The 22,560-nt window shown below is 37.2% G+C and overlaps 1 protein-coding gene across 3 annotated transcripts in view; it reads right to left on the reverse strand.

The window, feature by feature from the left end:
* The window catches only part of BOC (BOC cell adhesion associated, oncogene regulated), a 73,175-nt gene extending 59,768 nt beyond the window's left edge, over nt 1–13,407 (reverse strand). Inside the window, exons 1-3 of one of the 3 annotated variants that reach the window (XM_088140762.1) lie at nt 11,131–11,341; nt 397–488; nt 209–301 (exon numbers count right to left, since the gene is read on the reverse strand). The gene's annotated coding sequence lies outside the window, so the exon portion shown is untranslated. Of the gene's footprint in view, nt 1–208; nt 302–396; nt 489–11,130; nt 11,342–13,000 lie in introns of those variants that run through there. The other 2 variants (XM_088140761.1, XM_007425948.3) reach the window with 2 other exon arrangements.
* Between the last annotated feature and the right edge of the window lie 9,153 nt (nt 13,408–22,560).

The raw sequence follows: 22,560 nt of genomic DNA on the forward strand, positions 1-22,560 counted from the left end.
TCTCCCAGGCCTTGGGACAGAGCAGCCGTGGAGCACTGTTGGTGTGTATGTCTGTGCATTTAAATATGGGATATGGTTGTCTGGACACTTCAGATTCTTCCTCTATTGTTTTTATGTTTTTAAACTGTAAGCTGCTAGAGTCAGTCTACAGTCTGACAGCCTCCAATTCTAATGAAAAAATAAAATAAATAAAATCCCAACAGATTACCTTGACTGATGTAGAAAGCTAAGGAGGGACAGCCCTCTTCAGTGCTTAGGTAAAAAGCCAACTGGGAAGACCAAGACTGAGGGCTAAAAAGTCCTGGAAGAAAACAATGGCAAACAACTTCAATATCATGTCAAAAAAACCCTATATGGATGTGTCCATGTAAGTCATCAGGGAAAGGGCTACTTTACCTTAAATAAAAGACAGAGTTACTCAACTTCTATGAGAAGAAGGAAGATCCAGGGAGGTACAGGTCAGTCAGACATCAACACCTAAGAAAATTCTAGAGCAAAACAAACAGTGATTGATCTGTAAGTACCCTGAACACAATACAAGTAGTCCTTGAATTACTACAGCAATTGGGACCAGAATTTCCATTGCTAAGCAATGTGGTCATAAAGCGCAACATCACATGACTGCATTGCTTAGCGACGACAATCCCTGCAGTCCCTATTACTGTTGTTAAGTGAGGAGTGTGGGTCTGTAAACTAACACCTCCTTGCAACTTGCTGCCAGCTTCCAACAACCAAGGTCAGTGGGAAAGCTGGCAGGAACTTGCAAGTCCCAAGGGGCTTGTAAGCCGGCTAGCAGGCAGGTAAGTGGCTGCTGCTGGGTGGGAGAGGGAGCAAGGAGTGCGTGGGTGGCCAGGGAAGTGTGATGTAAGTGCGGCAGGGCGTGGGGCTGCTACCGGGTGCGGGAGGGTGCACAAGTGGCCGGGGAGGGTGTGTGAATGGCTGGGGAGGCACTGCACAAGCACAGCAAAGCTCAGGGTGGGTGCATAAGGGTGTGTGGGTGGCTGGCAAGGTGAGGCACAGTGCAAGGACAGAGGGGCTGGGGGGGCACGGCTGGGAGTAGAGCCTAACCTGAGCAATTTGTGACCTTCCCTGCCGGCTTCCCCAATGACTTTGCTTGTGGGAAGCCGGCAGGGAAGGTTGCAAATCATGATCTTGAACTGCAGAATGCTGCAACCGCTGTAAGTACAAGCTGGTTGCCAAGCACCCAGATCACAATCACATGACCATGGGGACACTGCGATGGCCAGAACTTTGAGGACTGGTCAGAACCACCACTCATTCAGCACTGTCATAACTTCAAATGGTTGCTGAATGAGTGGTTATTAACCAAGGACTAACTGTATGATGATTATCAGAAGCCAGTACAGATTTGTTAAGAATAAGCCTCGCAGATTAATCTTATCTCATTTTTAAATCAAACATCTTCCTTAGTAGATTGTGGTTGTAGGCATTACATATCTTGATTTCTCTAAAGCATTTGACAAAGTAGTTCATTGCATCATAATTAGCAAGCTAGTTAAATGTAGATTGGATGACTTGACAATGAAGTGGGTTCACAGCTCTCTCAAAAATCTTATTCAAAGAATACTCATCAGAGGTTCTTCATCAAGCTGAAGATAAGCATCAAATAGCATGCCACAAGGTTCAACATTTTAATTAACAACTTAGCTGAGAAGATAAACAAATACCAGTACACCAGGAACAGCCAACTCCCTAAAGCAGTTCTATTTGGCTTCTAGCAACTTTACCACATTATTTCAATTTCACCCTTAAGAATTGCTTTTAGATAATAGCTCACTTTACACTGTAAGGTTACATCACTCTTTATGATCAGCTACAATGACTTTGCCTGCAAGTGTCCCTCTATATAGAGGTGGATGGTGGATACTGCAAACTTTATTACAGACGTCTATGAAGAAGCTGATGCATCAAAATATATTTCTGATTCCTACTTCTGGCTGCCATTCAATGAAACAGAAACAGGGAAATTTAACACAAGAAACACTCAGTTCATGCAATGGTTCCATTTGTACTTACTTGATCAAGTTACTAATGGCACAGTGGATATTCTATTAGTTCAACATGCTAGGCTATTTTAACCTGGATGACATTTTTTCTCTGTGGCTTGGCATGTTGAATTAACCCATTTGATTATTTTATAACTCAGTGTATTGTGGAATCCAGAAAATGAATTAACATAGTAACCAAGGTGTGCAAACACAATTAACGAGTTCCACATAGAGCCCATATACCTGGACACTATGTGGAAAAATTGTCACAGAGCTGCTGGTCTGTTGTAAAAGTTAATTTATAGGCAGTTCAATGTACTTTGTTGTGAAGAAAGCTGCAGTTTCTCTGCATTATTCTGTATTTTGAGGTGGTGGCAGATCTCCCTGGAGAGATCCCCATTGGAAGATCATTTTGAACACTCAGACTCAGATATTCCTGAAGAATTACCCACTCTGTGATTCTGGGGACCTGCTGTAGTTCTGGATCTTCAGATTGCCAAGTTTCTTCTCCTGAATCAGAGGAAGAATCCAAATCACTGAGCAGCAAAGAGCTCAGAAGATGAGGTATTAAGCTTAACAGCAAATGCTCAACTGAAAAACAGAACTCCATTTACATACATGTGTAGTTGGAAACAGAACCCCAGTCTTGAGGGAAGATCTCTTCAGTTGGCCCTGATACCCTATAGCTGGGGTCTTGGTAAGACTAGACATTCTGGCTTTAAAAGCCCACATTTTCTTGCAATTGGTGCTAGGGCAATGTTTGTGAACTACCAGATCGTATCCTAACTAGTCCAAACTATTTGTAGATCTCTGAGCATGAACCCTGGACTGTTTCTGAAATCTGCTTTAGTTAGTCTCTGAGTTTTTGCTTTCGTTATTCTTCTATTTGATCCCTGGCCTACACCCTGATTTTGAATAAACTTACTGTGAGTTTTGCTTCCTTGCTACAACTGCAAACAAATATTCATCTGCATGATTAATTGTATCCCTAAAAGCTTCTAACTAGTGACATGTAGGAGAATCTTAGATACATAATTCTGGAAGAGTACTCCCAAATCTGAGCACACTTTGCAAATGAAGTACCTGCATTAATTTAATCCACAGATGGATTTATCACACATAATTTTGTTCAGATACTGTATATTAGAAATCTTTTCTTTGGCAATTGTACAGAAAATATACTGATGGACTGACATTATATCCTTTGCCTGCCCCCTTTCAGTTTTGTACTTCTTTAAAGATAAGCCCAGTTTTGCCTTTGAGGATGGGAAGGTTTGAAGGAAGGTTATGAAGAAAGAAGAAGCAGGAATCACTTAATTGGGAGTATTTACTATAAAAAATTATAATGGTTTCTCTGTATCACCATTAACTAAGAGCATTATTAACTATTAGAAGTAGCTCAATTGCAGAGCTCTTGCCCTCTGCAGACTGCCTACTGACAACCTTCAAGGTTAATTCAAACATTTATAATCTTCTCATGCTTTACTACCAGTTCAGTTTTCACATCAGGAATCAATTATTTGATCTCTAAGGTGACAATTTTTTTTTTACTAAGGTGTAATTTTCAAATGGATTTGGCTTCCATCTAATGATTTCAACGTCCTGTATGAAGCTGAAACAAATACTTGTGGGAAGACAATGCTAGGTTCACACACTGTGCTAGGTCATAAACCATAGATGAATTCCACAATGTCTAAGTCCATACAACACATTAAACTAAAGCCAAACAAATTGTATTATAGTTAAATGAGATATATGAACCCTGTCTTTGTCTATAACTCCACCCTAAAACATTTATTTCTGAAATAAAACTAAATTATAGTTTAGTATTAATGTGAGCATCAAATACATGTTCCATTTTCCCTGGTGTACTCATGAGGAAAATGGAAATGTATGTTTCTACTTTTAACTAACCAGAGTTGTCTATTATATCTGAACATATGGAAAGTTATGGAAGCTTCAACCACAATTAATTCAAAGGAGCCTGGGGCACACTGTAAATTTTCTGTCTTGACTTGTTCACTAACCATCAGATATGGTCTCAGTTATATATTAAAATGTAACAATTTTATAGCAGAAGCTTTCTTCTTTAAAATATCTACTCAGAATCACATCAAAGGAAGTAGCACATAAACCTAAGAGTTGAAACTGGTGTGTGTGTGTGTGTGTGTGTGTATAATGTTGGATCATAGTTATGTCTCAACCAGTTCCCTACCTTCTTCCTAATGAATACAAAAATCTATGGTACATCCTTCGGCTCACTCTTAGATTTTGGCCTGTACTGTAACAAAAGCTATGTAAGTGTAACCATTTAAACACATCCATCCTATATTATCCTTCCCTTTCCCTTCTCTCACCCTACTACTGTATATACAAATATGACACTTGTTGGGACTACATCTGTGTATTTCCCTAAAGATTGTTACCTTTTCAAAAAACAAGGATTTGCTACAATGTTTATTTATGATGGCATATTATTAAACTGATCTCTTCTAGTAATTCCTACATTGATTACACCACAGCTTTTACTACCATAGTTTTATTATATTATTTAGATCTATATAACACTTTGGAATATTAAAACAATTTTCATTATATTTAATGAAGAGTATTAGTATCAAATCAAAATCAAGTAACTTTATTACTGCCATAAAGTCAGAAAATGGTCTATAAAACCTAAAAGTAAGTATGTGTATATGTATATGTATATGTATATGTATATGTGGGTATGTGTGTGTGTGTGTGTGTGTGTGTGTGTGTATATATATATATATATTGACCAGTATGTGTAAATATAAGATATATAACAAGAAAAAAATATAGAATATAAAAGTACAGGGATAAAAGTACAATAATAATAGAATACAATAACATAAAATACAAGTAAGTAAACAAATCAGAATCTTCAGCTACAAGTAAGACGAATAACACACAAAGAGGCACAAAACTGGGAGGATATACAGGTAAGAGGAGTGACAAATAAAAGTTGTGCTCTCTGCCTGGAAATGTCTTCAGGATGGGGTGGATAGGAGCCATCCTAGAGTCCCAGCAAAAGAAACCACAGAGGAACATATGGCTCAAAGTCTCTCTTGAGCCATCCCACATGGGCACAGACGCTGGCGCATTGGAGCATTCTTACAGTGTGCAAAGAGGACTGATGAGGGCAGTATGTCTACAGAGGAGAGGTTTTTCCACTGAAAAACCCAATTAATAGATTTTAGTGATAGCTTTCTTAAGCCATGTTGATTTAAAGCAATCCCAAAGGGACCAAACCCATAGGGAAGAAAATTAATTTTAACCAAAAGTTGACTAGTAAAAACCCAGCTCTAGTCTCCGCAGACATTAAACCCATCTCCAAATGTAAAACAGCATTCTTAATACATTTTGGGTCTGCACGAATGGCTGTAATAAACTTAGTTTGAACAACTTCAAGAATATTGAACTTGGTAAGAGTGCAGATCCGAGTACTATAGAGAAGCTAAGGGGCAGCCTTGGCCAAGAACACCTGCAGGGAAATAAAGGGCTCCCTTTCAATGAAAAAAATCTCATAATAGTTATGGAGCTACACTAACACAGTAGGAATGATGTGCATTCCAAGATAGAGAGGCATGGAACAGCACTCCAAAGTATTTATAGGTACACACCTGTTCAACTGGAATCCCGTTAATTTGCCATTTATGGATTTTATTATGGTATTGGGCAAATACTAGAACTTTGGTTTTCTGATAATTAATAAACTTTCTTCTAGACAGAAAAATGGCAGTGCCCCTAGTACCCTTCTCATTCCCACCTGAGAAATGGGCATGGTAAGTACATTGCCTGCATATAAAGGTGCCGGAGTCAGTCATTCTGCTAGACCAGGAGGATGATGAGCAGGGACTATGAGTGCCTGTATTATTGGATTGATCTGTATATTGAAAAGTAAGGGGCCTAGTATACAGCCTTGCCTTACCCCTCTATGTGTTGGAACAGCTTCACAGAGATGGTATTAGTAAGGAGTTATGTCTATTGGACATCTTTCTCCATAATTAAGCTTCTTATTTCAATTCATTATAAATTCTCCTGCACCTTTTACATGAAAAGATCCCCTTTTACACAAATGAAACGTGCAGTGTATTTACCTGAGGTTTCCCCTCTTTCCTTCCTGTGACATTGCATGAGGGGCTGCTTTTGTAGCTATCTTAACTTTAAAAGGTGATTCCACCATTGCCTGAAAGCCTCTTGTTGAAAACCTTACTGCATGCCCAGATTTAAAGCATACACCCTTGATCATGATTTAAGGTTTTTCTGTTCAATGACTCTGATTTTTAAAATGCATGCAAAACAAGTCCTCTTCTATTATTAGGCAGAGGGTGTTGTAGATGACTCACAAAACTTCATTTTTCAAAGTACTATATGCTTTAGCCATTGCTTTCACATCATGCTAGCATACCCCAGGGCACAAGTGGAAATCCCTGTTATAGACACATGAACAGATGACACACCAAAAGTTGCATACCTAATCGTTTTATAATTCTTGCAGGGACAGGAAAATTCAGAGCTATCCATTTCACAGATCTGGGATTGACAAAAGCAATTAAATCTAATAATAAATTGTTCATTGTCAAGGAATGCCATTTTAAGTTGCACAGCTATTCTTGTTCCATTTTGATTGAATCAGACAGTACAGCTAGATCCTTAATTTTTTGCTTTCTCTCCCATATATGGCATTTTATTGAAACATCACTTCCAAGAATCAAGTGAGTACACATATCATGGATTATATGTTCTAAAAAGTTTCTGCAGAGAAATCCCCAGAAGCCACAAAGCACAAAATCATTAAATATTTCAGTCCTCTTCGAACATACATCAAAGAAAAAGCTTCTAGTAAATACAACAATCCATATGGGTCTCCTCCATTTGTTTGGATTACAGTTGGAGGCTTAAATTAAGTTCCCAATGTGAGCTTACAAGCAGACAGTGTTTAATCACTGCTGAAGACTTTCATAGTCCAGAAAAGGTTAAAGCCATTAACGACTTTAAAGGTTCCAGAGTTAAACTGGCCTCTGCAATGTGATACAAAAAACAATGTTACCTAAGGCTGCAGTATTTAAAATTAAACTTATATATTTTTAAATAAGGTTAACCATGATTAACAAAATCACAGCAGATATGGAAGACAAATAAGCTTCAACTATTTTCCAAAGGGATAGCCACAACATTCAGAATCTGAATTGTGTCTAGAAAGATATAAAAGCTCAATGTTTTGTTAGCCTCACTTTCATATCTGAAGTGAAGCTATGCAGATATGAAACAAATGCTGTTTTTAGTCCAAGGGGTCACAAGTATCTTATCTCCGAATCACATGGCAGTGGTGGACAGTTGTGTGATCCCAGGAGGTAGCTCAGCTGTTTTAAGACACTCATTCAGGTAAGTGTAATGGTTGTGCTGCCACACACTCTGAAGCACCTTTTTGCCTTCAGATCCAAAGTAATGCACAGCTTTATTCTACCATGCTTCCAATGACCAGCTTTATTAAGAGGTCAACTCTTCTATTCCACACTTGGAGAACTGGGAGCTTTGTAAGTGGCACAGCTGTGTGCAAAGTGCAATAAAGTGATCTTTTCTCAAACGTGAACAGATTTAAATCCAAAATATAACAGTAGATTAGATGGATCACTGACTTGATTCTGTATATGTCAAGTATATATGTAGTTTTATTTAAATTTATTTCAAATATTCTAATCCACTTTTCTACTTAAAAGCCCTTAAAAAGCCTATTTTGAGATGTATTTATACTAAGTCAAACACACCTATGTCATGGATTTGGGAGAGATTCCTGAGGGATATTGGTAGCTATTAGCTGCAGAGTCATTTATCAAACAGGCAGATACCACTTATTTTTAAGATAGTAACAATGTACTTTTGCAGTGCTTAACTTTTCATTTTATATTCTTTATTTAAAGCTAACTTGCTCAACATCATCCTGAGATTTCCGTGACCTTGTATTTAACTTGAGTTCCCAAGTTCATAGTATAGTTAAAACTTCCTACTACCCTTAGGTCATCCTTTGGATTCTCAGCTAGTCTGCAGTTTTGCAAACATAAATACACTCAATGAAGTGACTCCCAGAGATTCAGTATGAGTAACCTGTAAAGTTTTATTTAAAAGTTTGCAAGCTGGACTCATCAACTTTGTTATTGATAGTGAAACCTCTAGAGCATGCTGGCTGGGGAATTCTGGGAGTTGAAGTCCACACATCTTAAAGGCTCTGAGATTGAGAAACACTGCTCTAAATTAATACTTGACATTATCATGGCTCTCATTATGATCACTGATATGTGTTCACATTGTTAGCAAAAATAGATCAATGTGAAATGCTTTTGCAAATCCAGTGCCACACTGAAAGTAGTTTCAGCATACATGTCCTTTCACAGAGCTGTTGCAAACATAACCCTAAGATACTCACTGCAAAGCAGTTCCTAAAGCTTAAATTGTAGGGGCAGTGTGTATTTTAACTATGTGTGTTATGCTTATTTTCTCTGACTACATCCATAAATAATACTTCTCTAAAAATTAAGCATAGGCATACATCAATAATGCAACAGATTCATCCCCTTTTAATGTTTCTATTTTTTCTACATTTCAGTTTTACCAACAGAACCAACTTTAATAACTGTGGTTGTTACGATCACTGCAACTCTGATAAATGCACATTTGCATTAATCAGTTAGAATGCATGCTATCACTTGTTTGTGTGTTTGTGGGAGTCATGGGAGTCAGTTTCAGCAAGAAATACCCATCTTTTCCTTTGTACCCTGACTATTCTTTTCCAATATACTTCATGGAAGAAATTACCACAACAAGGAACATTTGAGCTCCAGAAATTGCTGAGGATGACGCTGGAACTTCAATCATCCACAATCATTGATCGTATGGGTTGGGAGTGGTTGTAGCTGTAGTTCACCTCTGACTAGGACCTAAGCATCACATATTCCCCAAAAATGTTGGAACATACAATTGCTATTATCTCCACACATCAGAATTTTATAAGAACTTTCTCTAATATGATACTCTCCAGTTAGGGTGATAGAACAATGCATTTCAGTTCACATTTAGGAATGCTATTTTGGAGAATATGTGGATCTTTCCAATAGAATTGCTGGACTGGAAACTAAATCCCCATGAATCTTAAATGATGATAAAAGCCAAGTACAAAATATATACATTATCATGGAGTTTAAGAAAGATGATCACATATATAAAGAAGCTGAATTATTTTGTGGGGATCAGGATGAAAGACAAACATTAAAATATCAAAATAATTTTTCTGCTAAAAGCTGAAATGTCTTCAGAAAGAGTTACATTCAGAGAGCATGTGCAGAGTTTAGACCAATAAAAACTTACTCTACTTCGTGAATCAATTTCTTTACCAACAAGACAGTGATGTACTAACAGCCATTTTCAGCACACACAAACCCCTTCCCTGCCTCCTCCCCTGAGGAATCTGACAAAGCAAAGTAATTAGGAGAAAAACTGTAACGTTATAACAATACATTGAAACCAAAGATTATGATGTTCAGATCCATTATGCACACTTACAGACCATATAAATTCACACTGGAATAGACATAGACATATTACCATGATATCTTAGTCCTTGTTAGAAATAGCCACCTGTAATTTAGACACTTTGCTTTTCATTCACAAGAAAAGACATCGTGCCTGAGCATACTCACATTTCAAAGCTTTCATTAAGAAAACAGTTGGGAAGCCTAAAGAAACAGGAAGTAAAACTGCACTTAGTTCCCAGCTATGCAAATCAGTCCTGTATACTTTCATGAAAACATTAGCTTAGTCTTCCTTTGCTTAAAAAAGAAGTATATATAATGCCAATATTCCAAATATTCATATTGAGTTTTGCATCTAAGATGAACTGTGGGCTTGCATTCTTAAATGTAGCAATGATGAGATCAAAAGAAAGAACATAAAAAAACTTGTTATAGATTCCTTAAGTTATATTCCTTATAAAAGAACTCAAGAGAAAAATAACACCTGCACTAGAATTTGTACAAATTTTACCCAATAGTGCACTTTTGTTCAATCTCCTACAGAAATCACTAGCTCTTAACTTTGGTGCTTAAATCAACTTGATTGAGATGCTCCTGTAAATAATTCTTCTCTTCCATTCCATTAGGCAACACAGCTGGACATCTAGTTGCAAAACCTTCTAAAATTCTTCTGTGCAAAAGGAAAAAGCAACATTTCCCATTTTTGATTTACTTACAAATGTCTCCCAAGACTAAGCAGCTATAGGGGAAAAGGCAAGCAATAAAAGTGTTTACTCACAGCAAACCTATCAATGTATTTGGCATAACAGCAGCCCTTGAGCACAGAAGAAGCAAAAGATGCTGCTGCTTTTAGATGATTCACTTCTCCATTCCCAATCAAAACCCAAAAACTGCACATTCCTAGAAACTCTTAGACAGATAAATTGATAGGTACATCTTTGTTTGTTGATGATACAGGCTTGTTATGGAGAATTTCCAAGACCGCTCTTTCTTCCAAGGCACATTAGTTTAGAAAAAAAAAAGAAAATGTTTTTGGAGAAGTTTAGTCAAGTGCTGGAGCTCAACAGCAAACGACAGGCCTTCTATCTTGGCCAAGATACTGTGAAACAGTAGGAGAACCACACTACAAATCCCACCTGTCTAGGAGGGCAACGAACATGCATAGAGTTGAGAGAATCACTGGAGAAGTCTACTCCTTCTTTTCTCACAAATTCTCTCATAGTATCCAACCAAATATTCCCATTCCCTTTCCCTAAATTTTCAGGGCAACAAAATACCAAACTGCAGCTGACTTAGAAAAGCACAAAGTAAAATAAAAAATCAACCTGGTTCTTCCGTTGTTGTTGTTGTTTTAATCAGCCCCGGGGATTGTTTTGCTGTTATTTGGAGGGGGGGATGTTTCAGACTCACCTAAGATCTCTGCTGATGCTAACGGGAGACCCAATTAAAGAAAGGGGAGGGACGGCATAAGGGCGGAGGGGGAGCGCGAGGAAAAATAAAACAGCAACAAAGAACCTGAAACCCCAAGGCTGAAAAAGGTTTCAGGCCGGAGAGATCTGCGAAGCACTCACCAAAGTAAAGCTGGAGCGGAGGATCTGGATGGAGAGGTTTTAAAGGAAAAAAAGGAGACTGTTGTAACTTGAGTGCTGGTTGCTTTTAGGAAGACTTGCAACTTTCCTAAAAAGTCCAGCGAGATAGGAAGAAGACACTGCTGAAAGGCACTGGAATCGAGGCAGCCAGACCCTCCATATGGGAGAAGGTTTTTGGATGACTGAACTCTCAAACAATTCCCTTCTTTTTGCTCGCCCAGTTTTGGAACCTCCCATTCCTCCTCCCCCTCCCTCTCGGAGGAGGGGAGAAAAGGGGGAGGAGCTGAAAAAGTGAAAAGGGGGGAAACGGAGCTTTCTCCAAAGGGGGTCCCAACAATACCCTTCCCGTTCACGCTGGGTCGGCGGCGAGAGAGGGGAGCCTTCCATTTGCACCTGACGTTTTAAAGAAAGGGAAAGGGCGATGTTTAAAAGACTGCTTATAAAATCAAGTAGTGACGACCACCACCACCCCTTTTCCAAATGTGAGAGAAGGGTAGGGTGGGAAAGTTAGATGCAAAAGTTTGGGGGGAAAGGAAGGGGAGGTTTTTACGGGCAGCTCTTTGCAACTTGATATGCAGCGATCTTTAGTCCTAGCTGCTGATCCGTATTGACCAGCAACAGGCGGAGGAATAAGGAGAGTTAGGAGCAAGTTTACTATAGCGAATGATTCTCTTTAAAGTATTGCACATTCTCATTAAAAAACACCACCACCACCAAACGAACCAGGCCATGGATCGCAAAGGTTATTTAAGTGTGAAGGGACAGATCATTTCCAACAGGCTTATGACAGGGAAAAGTGATGAGCAGAAAACAAGAAACTAAATCCTATGAAGAAAGATTGCAGGAATTGGGAACGTTTAATCTTGATAAGAGATGACAGGATCCTCTTCATCCAGAAAGGATGTCACACAGAGGAGGATCAAGACTTACTCTTCATCATTCCAAAGTACAGGATACAAAATAATAGATTTAAGTCACAGGAAGGCAGATGACTAATGAATGTTAGAGCAAACTTCCTAACAGTAAGAGCTATTTGATAGTGGGATAAATTAACCAGAGCGGATGGCCAAATGCATCACGCTGCAAAGGCTAGGATGATGATGATGATTTTATTTAAGAAATTTGTAAGGCTGCCCAATTTGAGCTGCTGCAACTCTGGGCAATGTAGAGTCAACAATCAACAAGTAAACAATACAGTGAAAAACAAGTAGGGACAATAGTATTTGTACTATAAGCATCTGGTGGATACCAGGTTAGGGAGGTAGTAGGACTAGCTGAGAAAATGCAGTGGAAATACTTAATTGTTCTAGAAGAAAGCTAACAGACATGAAATCAGAGCTCTAAAGATTTCCCCATTTCCCCCCATTTTTTAATAATAGCTTTCCATTATTAAAAAAAATAAAGAGGGAAAGTATAAGATAAGCTAAGTCATTGCAATTCAGCACTTTGCACTTAGTCTACTGTAATGGGCTCTATTTGGGGCTGCCCTTGAAAACTACATAGGAGCTGCAGTAGGTCCAAATTGCAGTACCCTGGTTACTAACAGGGAGAAGTCAGTTTAGTAGCATTACATCTGTCCTTCAGTCACTGCACTGATTGCCAATAGGCTTCCAGGTTGCATTCAAGGTTATCATCTATAAAGCTGTACATGGATTGACACCCCAATACTTACAGGTGTGTCCAGCCCAGTTTTATCTTGGCTTAGGCATGCATCCGAGAGAAAGTGGTTAGAATCCCCACTGTAGGGGAGGGAAAAAGAATGAGGGACCAGGGGCATGCTTTCTTGGTTGCATCCTCCATGTTACAGAATTCCTTGCCAGCTGAGGACTGCACCCACCCACCTTCTACTCACCATTCATAAGGCGTTAAAAGCAATATGTTCTCATGAGCTTCTGAGGTGGATTGTGGACTTTAGTAGATGGATTGTTGTTAGCTTTGGTATTTTTATTCTTTGTGGTTTCATTCTTTTTTGTAAATCATCCTGAGTCCTTGGAAGTGAGCAGAATATCAGTGACAGTATTAATAAATAAATAAGCATTGCATGAAGAGGGACTGATTGTACAGGTAGTATACAGATCAGGTAGATTCTTGTTTTTGCTCTGTAGCAAATAATGATGTGGAATAGTGTCTAATCTCTGGAAGAGAAAAAGATGAGCAAAGTAATAAAATGTTTACAACATGCCATTGAACTAAGTGGGACTTACTTATAAGTAAACAGGCATAGATTTAGAAAATAAGCAGTATTTGGACAGAATGTACAAGGACCCTTCCACCCACCCACCCATCCATCCATCTACTTTTGTGCACTTACCTCATAGAGCTTGGGTTTACTTGTTTTAATCAGTTCTCATAGAGAAAGACAGAAGAAAAGAGAAAAAGAGGCTGACAACCACCTAGGAGGGTTGACTCAGTTAGAGGGGTGATGTACCACTGGAAGATAGGAAGGATCAGCTTGAGAACTGATCATCCTGGAGAAATCAATCTATGGGGTTGATAAAGAGTTGACACTGGCTTGATGGCAAATAATCATCAATCAGGACTGATGACAGAAGTCATTCAATTAGATTTTCTTATTTGTTTTCATAGCTCATAGTTAACTTATACAGTTGAGTGTTAGTGTGGCAAAGGCTGTGGATTTCTGTAGCTCTGAAAGGGTTTAGAGGTGGATCAATCACTGTTCACTAAGCTGAATCTCTGTGTTTGTACCAGTTGGTGATAGGGGTATAGTTTAGAAGGCTTTAAGGCTATTGTGTCGCCACTGTGCTGATACATTTTTGGGCTGATCCAGCAAGGCTTAACCTCCACATCATGGCAAAACCAAAATCCTGCAGATCTGAGAACTGGATAAGCCCATTAGGCTATAGTATACAATACAAACCTATCTTACAGAACTAAAAAGTAGCTGTTCATATCTCCACTTGTGAACACTAATGCCTTAGCAAAATCAGAACTCGACAAAATCTTAGGAGAAAAAATTATTTGTGATTTGTGAATGCCAATTTCTCCAATCAATCATAGCCAGTATGGAATTATAAGAAGTGTAGTCCAATATATCTGGTTAACACCTATTTAGGGGAAGATTAAAGCTCACCTTGCAGAATCCTACTTAAATTACCCAATCAGTTTATTTAAACAGTCTTCAGACCATAACAAAATAACTATTATTTTAGAATATCCAAAAGTATATAACTTTCTTAATTACAACTCTCAATGTTCCTATATAAATTGCTTCCTTATCATAATAGCACCAATTAGGAACTTTAACTGAGGAACTCATGTGATCATGACTTACGACTTCCTGTCAGCTTCCCCAGTGACTTTGCTTATGGGAAGCCAGCAGGGAACATCAGAAATTGCAATCACGTGACTGTGGGATGCTGCAACATTGTAATCGTGAGCTGGGCGCTGAGCACCCAGATTGTAATCATATGACCATAGGGACACTACAATGGCCGGAACTCCAAATACCCATCATAAGTCCCCCCTCATTCAATGCTGTCGTAACTTTGAACAGTCGCTGAACAAATGGTTGTAACCCAAGGACTATCTGTAAAGAGTATCATGTAATCATGTAAAGGTATCATGTAAAGGGACTAGGATCAATAGGCCAGCAGATATCTTAAAAATATATAATTTCAACCACAATTTAATAGAAACTAATCAGGCTGAAAGTGAAAAAGGACATAAACCTGTTTCTAGCAATAAGACTGCATTGGGAACACAACTTGGATGTGAAGCAAAGCACGAAGGAATTGGGTTTATAATGAATGATGATCAACTTTAATTCCTTTAACCCAGATTGCTATATAAAAATGAAGTCACTGTTTTGGCTTTAAAAACTTGAATTACTGTTGAATTTGTTGTTGGTTTTCCTTGGAATGGAAGAATCTAAGAATTGCTGATCTAGATGCAGATGTCTTCTTAGTTACTCTTACTTAAGTGGCAGTTAAATATAAAGCCACACAACTGCTTTAATAGGTTGATGTTTCCCTTCTTAAACACAAATAGAGATTATTGATCTAAAACTAACATAAATTAGTATTTTGACTACCACATATTAATTGGTCCATTACCTGTTTATCCATAAAACTGATCCCAATGCACATTTAACTTGAAAGTAATTGTGATTGGGAAGAAAAAAATTAGCTTGTAATTATAGAAGAAAAGTTCTATATTATATTATTTAAAAATAGCAATATGATTTTATTTTTATTAGGAGGCAAAGAAGGTAAGCCATGCTTAAAAAACAGCTTTATGCATTATGCCACTGGGAACATTATTACCATGGCCATGCAGATTTGCTCTCTGACTGATTGGTGATTATGTAGATGCTAAAAATTAGATGCTAGAAATTCAGTATCCACTTACAGCAAAGCTTCCCCAATTCTATACCTGTACTTAACCTTTTTTTCTTTCCAGATGCATAACGTTATACTTCTTTTTGTTAAATGTTGTCCTGTTTGTTCTGCCCTGCTGTTTAAATCTGTCTAGATCTTCATCATTTTTCACTATAACTTTTGAAATGTTAGCCACTACTACTGATTTTAGGAATCTGCAAATTTGATAATCATCCCCAAGCCTTTTCATTCAGATTGTTAATAAAAAATTTGAAAAGTACCAGGCCCAGGACAAGTCCTTGGCATTCAAAGCTACTTTCCAGTTGATTATGGATCCATTTATGAGCACTCTCTGGATGTGATAATTCAAACAATTATGATTTCATCTGTATCATCTAGCCCATAGTTTATTAATATGGATTTACTGAATGCTTTGTTGAGGTCTAGATAAATTATATCCACTGCATTTTCCTGATCTATTAAGCCAATAACATCGTCAAAAATGGACCTAAGACTCATCTGAGGTGCCTTATTTGTGACAAACCCAAATTGACTCTTTTTAATTGTTGTATTCCTATCCAAGTACTCAAAAATATGCTGTTTAATAGTCTGCTCAAGGACCTTGTCCAGTAGAGGTGTCAAACTGAAAGATCTGTAATTTCCCGGTCCTCCTTCTCCCCTTTCTTGAAAATAGGCACAAACATTTATTTTTCTCTGAACTTCAGATACCTTACTAGTTTTCCTTGAGTTCTCAAAGATTACTCAGTTCCTTCAGTACCTAAGATGTAATTAATTGGATCCTGGAGATTTGAATTTATCTAAATTAGCTACATGTTCTTTTATCTCTCCTTCTCAGTCCTGAGCTGCAATTTCCTCTTCCCGCTAGTGGCACAATGACTAGTTAGGACTTTGTTTCCATTCTGAGAGAAGACAGAAATAAAATACAAGTTGAGACATTCTGCCTTCTTGCCATATATTACCAATTCAATCTTTTCTCCTTGCAATAGACCATAGCCACTTTCCCTTTCCTTTTTTTACAAACCTGGAAAAGCCTATTTGTTGTTTGGACATTTCTCAGAAATTTTAGCTCATTCTGTACTTTCACCTGACATAGTGCCTACGGTTTCTGGAGAATGCCTCGTATCCTTCTTTGGTTATAAGTGCCTCCTTCCATTTCCTATACATGTCCCTTTTTAGTAGGTGGAATTTCACCCATCGTAATGTTAAAATAATGAGAAAAGTGTTACTTTTCCAGGGAGCTATCAAAGACATAGAAGCATTCCCTGAATAAGAAGTTTACGGTCCTAAGTTCTTTGGCATTCAATGTGATTGCTATTCCTGGTAAGGAATGGCATAAAATGAACTTGATTTGGCTTTTGTCTACAGTATTAGTACTACACTGGAATAGTTTGTAAAGAGTGATGCTATTTGTATGGATTACATTTTCTTCGGTAACATTTCCATTTTTATAGTCCTTGTATTATTGGTTGGAAATCCATATTTTCACATTGACATTGTAGCATTTGGCTTACAATGGAACACAGGATAGTATGAAAGTGACCTTTAAAGACTAGGGTTGGATGGGAACAATATTGTATCACGTATAATACAAGATGATACCAGACAATCTGCCTAGGTCTTGATAATAGCTTTGTATTTCTTATAGCTAATGTAATGTCTAGTAATAGGAATGAAACATAATTTCTGCTATAACAGAACTGGGTATATTTCAAAACTGTATTTCAGCAACACAATTCAGCAATAATATTTCAGCAAAACATTTCAGATTTTGAGACTAGAGAACTTAGCTGTTCTGGAAGGCCTAAGTGGTTTACTTTCTCTTATTTTCTTTCTTCTAGTATTCATGTGTTGGTTTTCCTGGAGGAGTGGAATAATGAAATCGTTAGCAAATCCTCCCCCCATGTTATCATTCGTTTAACAATAGTGACTGGTGAACAAACCCTGAGAATTAAGATTTTTCAACTCAGTGCTCAAAAATGGATGGCTTCTCTGTGCTGCTATCTTACTTACTTCAAAATTCTCAATCCTCAGAGCTGCTGAAACTCCAGCTGTTTGATATTGTGCTCTTTTGATGTGGGGGCCATAAGGATATTTCAGCTGAAAGACAAGATTGAAAAGAAATTGAAAAGTGGTATTTTAATAAGATCTTCAGTGGATTACTAGCTCTATTAAATTTGTCATTCTGGTTGTTATGCAGAATACATAAAAGTCTTTGGTTTCTTCACTGAAGGTTAGAAACCCTAAATGAGTTTTCCAATCAAATTATTTTTAAAGCAGTCTTATTATACAGTATGCCAGATTTCTACAATATATAATAAAAACACTTAAATGCCATGCTTTATGTTGTTACCTAAAATTTATGATATTGCTTGCTTTTCATATGAATGCAGATAAAAATGATTAGATAGAACACTCCCGCAGGTGAAGGATCTGGGATATAAATATGTGTGTGTGTATGTATGTGTGTGTGTGTGTGTATATATATGTATATATGTATATGTATGTGTGTATGTATATATGTATATATATATATATATAAAATGGAAGATAACTCATATATCCTGCTATGGTGAATTTACTGTCACAAGCCATCTCCATTATAATTGAGTACATAAACAAGAAAAATGATATGGAGAATAAATAAGGGATTGTTCCCAATAGCAGAGTTCCTGACACAATTTTTGACAAAGTTAGATGTTGCTTTGAAGGTTGTGGCTTATTTTCTTCTTTAATAATGTAGCCTAAATCAACAAGTCGATTCAACTTGTAGAAGTTACAAGGGAACTTACAATTTTCATAAAATCTAAATGTGTGTTTTTTTTCTTACACGTATTAGTTATTCCTGATCCTAAATTCCCTAAGTAGATTTCTCCAGGGCTAAAATTGTTAAACTGTAAAAGTCTGAAATCTGGAGAATTGTAATCAAGTGAAAATAGAACTGAGGAAGCATTTTGGCTGTAGAGTAATGACTGCCAGTTAGAGAATTTCTAATGTGGATTAGGGAATATTCTTCTTTGCTTAGATTTTTTTTTTTTAAATTACATGGTTGACTTGTTTGAGTCACTTGTTCAGAGCATGTTGATCATGAAAGGATTAAAGAGAGTGCAGATTTCATCTTGAAGACAAGCTAATCTGAGAGAAGCAGCCTGCATTATATGTAATGAAAAGTCATTGCCACTTCTGTAAGAGAGGCAGGATCACATTCAAAAAGAAATGAATAGGAAGCCCTCAGCTTAAAGACTTTAGAAGCTGGTTTTGCTTGTTTACTTTTGTTATAAAGCAATTTGTTGTCTTGATAATCCATAGGAAATTGGATTGTTACTTTCTGGAATTAAATAAATGAAATTTTGGTCAGTGAGAAGATTAGAAAAGTGTTTAATGTTTTGTGAAGAGTTATCTTCCATTTATTTTTTTATTTATATCTATCTATCTATCTATCTATCTATCTATCTATCTATCTATCTATCTATCTATCTATTCCTCCCTCCCTCCCTCCCTCCCTCCCAGATCCTTCACTGGTGAGAGTGTTCTATCTAATCATTTTTATCTGCATTCATATGAAAAGCAAGCAATATCATAAATTTTAGGTAACAACATAAAGCATGGCATTTAAGTGGTTTTATTTTATATTGTAGAAATCTGGCATACTGTATAATAAGACTGCTTTAAAAATAATTTGATTGGAAAACTCGTTTAGGGTTTTTAACCTTCAGTGAAGAAACCAAAGACTTTTATGTATTCTGTCTAGTTAAGTATGTAAATAAATAATTACATACATGTTCTGTGCCTATATAAATTCTAAAAAGATGAACAGGTGTTAAACATTTACCTAAAGAAACACAGTGAAGTGCACAAGTTATAGAAGGAAAGGCTAATAATACTCATACTTGATTATGTTATGATCAAATCAGCTTTTTACTCTTGTCCCCTCCCAAACAGCTTAAAACAGTAGCTATAAGAGGCCTGTAAGAAAGATCTCTGATCTCTTCATTTGAATACTGCATACAATCTTGACTGTAATGGTTCAGTCAGTGCAGATAGGAACTCTAGGCCATATATACTTGAGATGTCATCAGGATTGTGAATGCTTAACCAAAGGAGTATCTTCAGAGTATCAGTATGCTGCACACACCATGTAGTATGTTGGCTTGCAAGGTAATCTTTAGATTAGAGGTAGTAGCATGCATAGATTAGCATTAGCATTCTGGGCGTTAGTTGTGCATGTGGAACACTGGCCAAAATGTTCCCCAAATTGACTAGTACTGTCTTCTTAATGTTAGCAAGGAATGCAGCATTTGGCATGATAAAACTTAGGGGGACAACCGCATCTACTTTTTCTTTTCCTTTCTAAAAAGCATTAGGTGAAGACCTTGCTGACCATAGCCATGTTAGGTGAGTGAGGTCCATACTTATGGACCCTGTCATGATGACCATAGTGTATGGAAGATTGTAACCTGAAACATAATAGAGCATAAATTAACAAATTAAATATAAGAAAAATAAATCTGTGTTTGTGAAACTAAGAGAAAGGGGAAGCTTGCAACAGATCTGAATGAAGGTGGCCTGCTGTTGTAGAATGGAGTTGATAAATAGAGGTATGAAAGTAAAGATGTAGGTTTAATTATGAACAAGGGTGCCAAAATTCATGTTAGAAATCATGAATTGGGATCATATTATGGATGTGTATAAAAGTGCAAATTCAAAGGTTGATGATAGTTGCATATTATGCTCCAGTGTTTGGTGATATGAAAGAACCAGGGAAGAGTTTCGGGAAAAATGATACAACATTATCAATGTAATCCAAAGGGAAAGGTTAGTCTGCTAGGTGACATGAATGAATGAATGTATGAGTGGGAACAACATAAAACAGTAAAAAAAAAAAGATGAGGGCAATCAAAGTCTCCAGAATGAATTACAGTGGTAATTATTTGGTGAATATCTGCTTAGTCAGAGGTATATTTCTTTAAAAGCTGTGGTTTAAACACTGATGTATACATTAATAGTCTACAGTAGAGGCAAACAGCCTGACCTCAGAATAATCTATTACTATAAGAAAACACAGGGATGGCCACCTCTCCTTCTACCCAAAAGCACAAAACTCCACTGGATGGGAAAGAAAAAAGTACTAACTTTGAGCCTTGCTTCAGTTATATATAAGGCTTGCATTTTACACCTGGCAGTTGTAGGTTTGTTCTTTAACATCTTTCCTAGTTCTTGCAATATAAGGACCTGAGTCCTTGAATTATTGCCTGCAAGTCTAGTCTAGTATACCCTGAGAGAAGTCTGACAGTACATGCAGCAAAGAAATGAATGTAAATCTAAAAAAAGATTGATTTGATTATTCAAGTTGAAAGAGTGAGAGAATTAGTGAAGGGTTCATGGATAATGAGAGGTTTGAATATTGGACAAACCATTTTTAAATAATGTCAAGACTGGGTGTTGGGGGGCAAAGGGACATGGAAAAAAACAATAAGCAAAATAAATTGGAGTGAAAATAGGATAACTGCAGAAAAAGAAAGTGTGAGATCTGTATGAAAAAGTGTTTAGTTAGATTAATCTTTCAACTGAATAAAAGGAAGTGCATGTAAGAAAAAATGATGTGGAAACTGCTTGGAAAGGAGTGAAAATAATGACATAACAGATGTAGGCGTGTATGATTTTACACTAAAGTCAAGTATGGGGAAAATACTTAGTGGAATGATAAAGTAAAAGAGGATGCAGATGAAGAAAAAAATCCTACAAGGAAATGATTACTGCAGAAATGAGGACAACAGGGATATTGTATAATATCTGTAGAAAGAAACTTTAAGTTTAAAAGAGGGACAGAAGTGTTGATGGAAATGTATGATGGAATTTTTTTTATAAAGTTGTTTGGGGACTGGGTGAAAACAGATAAATAATAAGCCTCTAGCAGAGTGAATAAAATTAAGAATAAAAGTAGTGAAATTATCTGAGATGAAATTGAAGTGAGGGAATGTTGGAAGGAGTATTTTTGAGAATGTTATGGGAATGATAGTGAAGAATATTGAAGAATGGAATTGAAATGAATGCTATTAATGTTATACTCTGACAAAAATTGATGGAAAAGAAGTCAGTGTTGTGAGATTGTTGAAAAATAATGCTGTAGATATAAATGGAAAATATCAAAATATGGATGTGATTGTTTAAGAAGTGGCTGTACAACTTGTTTAACATGTGTGTGAAGACTGCATCTGTGTCTGATGATTGGAAGAATGCTATTATAATTCCCTTATACAGATAGTCCTTGTTTAGTGACCACAATTAGGAACAGCAACTTGGTCATTAAGCGAAGCAATCACTAAGTGAAGTCATAACTGTGCTTATGATCTTACTTCAGCTTTCCTTTGCTTTACAGACCTGTGAAAGGTCACTAAATGAGGCAGTCACTGAATGAGGATTACCTATACAAGAATAATTTTGATATGGCCTAAGGGCTAATCAATAAACTTTTATTTGATTTGAACTGTACAAGAATATTTGCAAAATTACCATGGGATTAGTTGGAGAAGGTATTTGGATGAATTGTGTCTGAAAAGGTATGAGAGGTGACAGTGAACAAACTTTGAGAAGTACAGTGCAGCTTTAACTTGGGCAGATGTGCAGACCAGATTTTTGCTTTTTAGCAGGTCATTGAGGAATGCATGAACATGCAGAAGGAAGTTTGTTAATTCAGAAAATGTGTATGATAATCTGAAAAAGCTTGAAGTATGGAATATTTTGCACCAATATTAGGCCACTGGGTGAGGTGATCCGACAGTTCGGGGTGAGGTATCAGTATGCTGATGATACCCAGCTTTGTATCTCCTCCCTGGGCTGTCTGAGTGATGCAGTGGATGTCCTATCTCAGTGCCTGGAGGCTGTAGGGGCCTGGATGGGGCGCAATGGGCTTTGGCTCAGCCCAAGCAAGACTGAGTGGCTTTGGGTGTTTGGGCTTCCCAGTACCAAGGTTCTTCCATCTTTGGTTCTGGATGGGGTGGCTCTGACCCAGACAGACCCGGTGCGCAATCTGGGGCTCCTCTTGAACTCATGGTTC

This window comes from Python bivittatus, unplaced genomic scaffold (genome assembly GCF_059951505.1).
Source record: "Python bivittatus isolate LINGU-HERP-01145 unplaced genomic scaffold, Pbiv_v1 ctg000340_np1212, whole genome shotgun sequence".
NCBI lineage: Eukaryota > Metazoa > Chordata > Lepidosauria > Squamata > Pythonidae > Python > Python bivittatus.